This window comes from Haliotis rubra, unplaced genomic scaffold (assembly GCF_003918875.1).
Source record: "Haliotis rubra isolate DU_JTF1 unplaced genomic scaffold, ASM391887v1 Scf291, whole genome shotgun sequence".
NCBI lineage: Eukaryota > Metazoa > Mollusca > Gastropoda > Lepetellida > Haliotidae > Haliotis > Haliotis rubra.
Genome location: NW_025766959.1, coordinates 447457 through 453516, shown reverse-complemented (window position 1 = coordinate 453516; position 6060 = coordinate 447457).

Genomic DNA, 6060 nt, shown 5'->3' with positions numbered 1-6060 from the left:
ATTTTGAAAGGGGAGGGGGTGGGGGGTGGTCAGAGGCTTCGAACCCCCTGAACCCCCCACTGGTTCCGCCAGCGCAAAGAAAATCTTCAATGTGGTTGTAAGTCGTTTCCTCTGGTGGATCCGCCAATGTTATATATATATAATTTGTTATTTTTGCCACATACGTACACATGGTGCGACGTTACATCTGCATCTAAAACCTCTGCACCGCCTGGTTAAAAGTTTGATGAGGAAAAGAATACAAGCAAGTTTGAGAAGTTAACGGACGTCACCTAAATGATATATGATTTGAAAACTTGGAGCAAAGATCGTTGCGAGGGCCTTCAACTGCGATGAGCCTTCTACAAACATGTTTTTGTAAATAAAAAACAACATAACATAACAGGTGCATATACCATATGATGTAGGCAATTCGATATATGGTATTAAATCATAATTTAAGTATTGGATTGTGTAAACCTATTTGATTTCATAACGAATGCGTAGATTGGCTGTAAGATGCGAGTGTCCACCAAGTTTTGTGTTGTTTCGATCTCTTCTCTGTTTCGGAGTTTACCATCTTCCGAATAGCAGAATTCACATATGGCAGTAATTCTTTCTTTCTTTCTTTAACGCCGCACTCAGCATATTCCAGCTATATGGCGGCGGTCTGTAAATAATCAAGTCTGGGCCAGACAATCCAGTCATCAACAAGTCAGCGAGCCAGACCACACGATCCCGTTAGTGGCCTCTTCTGACAAGCATGGGTTACTGAAGACCAATTCCACGGTGTCCGTCAAGTACTGCGTGGTAATCTTGTAAGGGATATTGGTCTGTAGCCTACATTAACTGACATGACCTTTTAATTTATTGTTTGTTGTTTAACGCCCTGTTCAGCAATATGACGGCCACCTGTATAAACTAGTCTGGACAAGACATTCTTTTAAAAGACGATTATTACGTATTCTCTTCATACATTGTCCTTATGAAATCGGATTTTTGTCGAAACACCTATCGTTACAAATACGTAGCTGGGTTTCAAATAATAAGGAAGGATAACAATGTATGGATGACAACCTTTTTTCTTTTGTAATAATTTATTTAATCTTCAACATAGCACTATGGCGTCCCATTCAAGTGTTTTGTTTTAACTAAACGATTTGATAAATTATTCTAGACTAATATATGTAAACAATTAATGAAGTGTAACTGCAAGCTAAAAAATGTTTGAGATGTCAGCATACAAGCTTCCTGATGATGAATGGAGGTTGTCACAAAGCATACACTACACCTCCATCAGAGTGTTACGACAGTACATTTATATGATATCTATGTCACCAAGGTCTTAATCTGAAAGTAGGGATGCAATCACATTTTCCTTTTCAATGAGTTCTTGGTCCATCAAAGGAAGACCTTCCGAAAGTTTCTCGTTGTTTGAGCTCAAGGAACGCTTCTCTTGTGGACCAACTAAGGTACCTACAAAGTCAGACTAGTATGCAAGGATGAAGCCTTCCTAACAAATGCATACTGTTATTGATACTGTTATTGTCAGAAACATGGTGATTCTGTGGACAAACCAGTCCAGCGAGTCCATGATATTCAATGTCAATAGAAGTATCTATTACCTTTCTATTTGCAAACAGAATGTGAAGGCAACGTAAGTGTCACTGTGACCCAGTTCTACGCGATCAATTATGTGATTAATATTCATGAGCTGGGCCGGTGATACCTTATTACGCCTGTAAATGCTGTAATATGATTGGATGTGTCCGGGAAAAGAAACCAATCAATCTACTTCTCTTTTCTTTGGTTTTAAGTTTGACTGCGCTTTCAAGATTATCTAATATTAATATGTCGTTGCAGTTATGACATATTAGCAACTTTTAAACATTCACCTGGACGATAAGTCACATAATCAATTAACCTTAATCACGGTTAAAATGCGGCAAAACACGTTCCAAAGTTGGAAGATACATAGATAAAGCATTCATTGATTGGTGCTGCATTAGATACTAGTATGTTGTAAAGATGGATCGACTATGGAACTTAAAGAATATGTAAAACAGCATTGTTGTTTATTTGAGACTTCTTATAGTGAAAACGGTTTGGTTTCAAACTAAAGACTAACCATTTATTGAGTAACACTACGCTGTATTTCTTCTTCCGAAACTCTGCTGAACGGAGATCACGTCAATGGTATTCATTGTGATTAAAATTTTCACTATTAAGGATATAGGTCTCCAGTGTGAATGTTATTTTGAATGCGTATGTATGTGTTGATTGTTGAATATGTAACACTGAAATACGCTGGATAAGAACGACTGAATATCTATGTAGAAAACAAGCTGTTCAAACATAGGTATAGTGGGCAGGGACAGTGATACAGCCGTGAGTGGTTACGCTTGTCCACGCGTCCGTAGTTAGGGCAACGGCAGGTACTGTTTTGGGTACTGATATTTTGTTCTCCTTGCAAACTTCATACGACTTTATGAGGTAGTTGGGAATTATCGCAATACATGGGACCTGGTAATTTGGGTTCAATGGTTCACAGAAAGCCCTGAAACCCTCCCTTTAACAAGACTTAATGGTCGCATATCCTTAACGCGCATAAGAACCAGTCCAGCTGAGGGTCTGTTGACTCATAACCATGGTTGATCCAGTTCTTTTCTGAGGCTGGATTGGTGTCAACAAAATGTTTTCTAATCTTTTTAGTTCTTCGGATTTTTCCATTGGTTCGACTGTGGTGGGAACTGTCTTTTGTTTGTTTGAGGTTGAAATAAAGCGTGCTGATTGTTGCAGGTTTGGGTGACGAAAACGAACAAAACTAAGTGTTCGACCTTACCGGGCGAGTGCCCTCATGAAAGTCGCCATGTTTGTTGTGGGGAAGTCTAAGATAGTCGTAATTGCCATACATTAACATTAACTTACGACTATCTTAGCGCTAAGAGAGCTTCGAAAATCTAGGCTCTGGGTGACAACTTCTTTATTGCTGCTTGATTGGCATGATAGTTGATGAACATAGAGATTTTTTCTGGGTTACATCTTTTTTTTATTATTTTTATTTTATTTTATTGTACTCGAGAATAAAAAGAAGATGTAACCCAGAAAAAATCTCTATGTTCATTCTTTATTGCTGTGAGAGCGACGTTTCGGTGCAGGTTCTAACACCGTTATCAAGCAAGTGATAAGAAACAAGACACTTGTTTAATACCTGTGTTAGAACCTACAGCGAAACGTCGCTCTCACAGCAATAAAGAAGTTGTGCATCCATATAGTGTTGTTATCCTCATACATGTGTTGTTATCCTTCGTCAGGGCTCCAACTTCTAAATGCCTCTCAAGCAAGTTTCCAAACAATAGGTCAACAAAGTTTGTAATCATTGCAGAGTGCACTGTTCAGTGAGAACAGTGTGCTTATCAGTTATATTTGAAATACAATGTAGTTTGTTAACTAGGGTTGTCTGGCAATACGTTTAACAGGACCATCTAGTTCTTAACAGAAAAACCACCGCATCGCGACTCCATTTTGCTTCTATAGTTATCTAATTACAAACAGGGCAGTGGGGTAGCCTAGTGGTTAAAACCTTCGCTTGTCACGCCGAGATGGGTACAATGTGTGAAGCCCATTTCTTGTGTCCCCCGCCGTGATGTTGCTGGAATATTGCAAAAAAGCTGCGTATGACAATACTCACTCACTTACTCATTGTGAATATATTGTTCTTTTTACAAACATAATGTAGGGTAGCTCAAGGAGTTTAATTGTTTTTCGGAAAATGTACTACCGGACAGCTGATGCTGCTGGAATATTGGTAAAAGGGGCGTAAAACCACACTCACTCACTAATTGCAATGCCAGCTGTCGGGCTTCTCTTGCTCAACTCGCCCTGTCACAAGAGACTTGACTTCCTGCTCGCTTCCGTTGGACTTTCACCAATACAGGCCTTGGCCACTCTATTTCCCTCGCATCTGTATGTGCAGACGTCCGGAGAAAAGAGAAATCGATACAGTGAACCTTATCTAACGATTAGTTCTATATCTTCAAATTAAGGCCACACAAGAAATATTCTTGTTTCTCATCACTTTTTCAAAAAGATATGGGTCGGACGGGCGGATTATATTTTTACATTTTATTTTATTTTATTTTCAAAACCCCTTGATTTCTGTGGAAATTTACACTTTTTCTCCAATAGAAAATTAAAACTTAGAAGTGTGAAAAATTCATGCACATTTTGAGAGTCAGTTTTGCCTTTTCTCTAGTGTAAAAAATAGAAACTTAGGGTCGGGTCGACGGTAATGTGTGAGAAACAAGAATATTTTTATATATGACCTTTAGACAAATTTGAGTAATACTTTCAAACCACACCGGGGAAAGCATGCAAAAACATATATGACAAGTTGTCATGGAGGCAGCATCGAACTACTTCAACAATTACATCCACCTCAGCACGTGTATAGTGTTATGTGGCAGTACGTAGATTGTAGGTTTTTGAATAGTGATGATAGCTAGGCTATGAGCTAATGATCGAGGCGCTCGTAAAATACCGGATACGTGGGCGAAGAGAAAGTGTGATTTAGAGTTATCTGACCTTAGTTATTGTCACCACAGAACAATGTGATCGATGTTTCGTGAAGCTGGGACAGTGTTCAGACGGCCGGCTGAACCCACATAAGAGCAACACGACGGCGACGCGAGGCCTTTAAGACCTGACTTGCGACTTATCTACACAGTGTGGTGGGAATACCCATTTCAAAACATTTGATACCCTCAGGATTTGGGCCACACTTAAGCACTTTTCCCATCAATAATGAAATACATTAGCTTTTCGTATGATAATGTCGTCTTCTTGTTCAGCCCTGACGTTTGTTGTTCTGTCCAATCTGTGTACATAGTTCAGCACACCTGGTAAAATGGATGATGGTGTTTGAAAGAAAACCCCTCTTGCTTCAGGCTGAATATACGCGTGCTCGAGATATCAAGAACATAGGAACACGCATGCGATGGATACCAGGAACATTGGATAAAGGCATCTCAGGGATAATTGTATGGAATGGATCCAAAACGGTCAAGCACATGGTAGAGATAATGAAACTGAATATAGACCTCCACGATTTAACATTCCTATTAACTATGAAAAGCAAAGTGTCCACTGAGTTTAAACGATTTGAGTCGAGGTGATGCTAAGAGCGGGATGCGATCGTAAAATCACTCGAATGAAGAGGGAAATAAAATGAGCACACGTTGTTGTTAAAATGGCACTGAACCCGTCGCGAGTCTTCTACGAGTGGGTGAGTGGTTTTGGATTAACGCCGCTTCGGACAGTAACCGAGTTTTACCTGAATGTTGGAGAGAAAGCTGTAAGTGATGCTGATTTCATACGTTTACCATTTAGGTGAAGCGCCCAGGCTTGGCACGGGGCTAACAAACATAGGAAGACAATCGGGGCGAACCTGGATTCGAACCCATGACCACAGGTTTCAGGAATGCCCAAGGGACACAACTCTGCACAACACATAGCAGCGCCTACGACGAATGGGTCTATTCGCACATGACATGGGAAGGGAGTTAATGACTGACTGACTGACTGAGTTTGGTTTTACGCCGCTTTTAGCAATATTCCAGCTACATCACGGCGGGGGACACCAGAAATGGGCTTCACACATAGTACCTATGTGGGGATTCGAACCCGGGTCTTCGGCGTGACGAGCCAACGCTTTAACCACTAGACTACCCCACCGCCCCAGGGAGTGGGGTAAAAAGGTAAATGAAAACATTTACGGACGCAAAGTATGTACGTGTTCTAGTTATATTCATGTAATACCAAGGCAATCTACAACTGTATTCAGGTTGTCATCCAGCCCAAAGTTCACAAAAAACTTTGTGTTATTACACAATGCAACTCCTAATAGAGAGTGAGTGAGTATGGTTTTACGCCGCTTTTAGCAATATTCCAGAAATGGGTTTCACACATTGTACCCATGTGGGAATCGAACCTGGATCTTCAGCGCGACGAGCGGACGCTTAACAACTAGGCTACCTCACCGCCCCTCAACTCCTAAGAAAAATAATATTTAAGATACATATT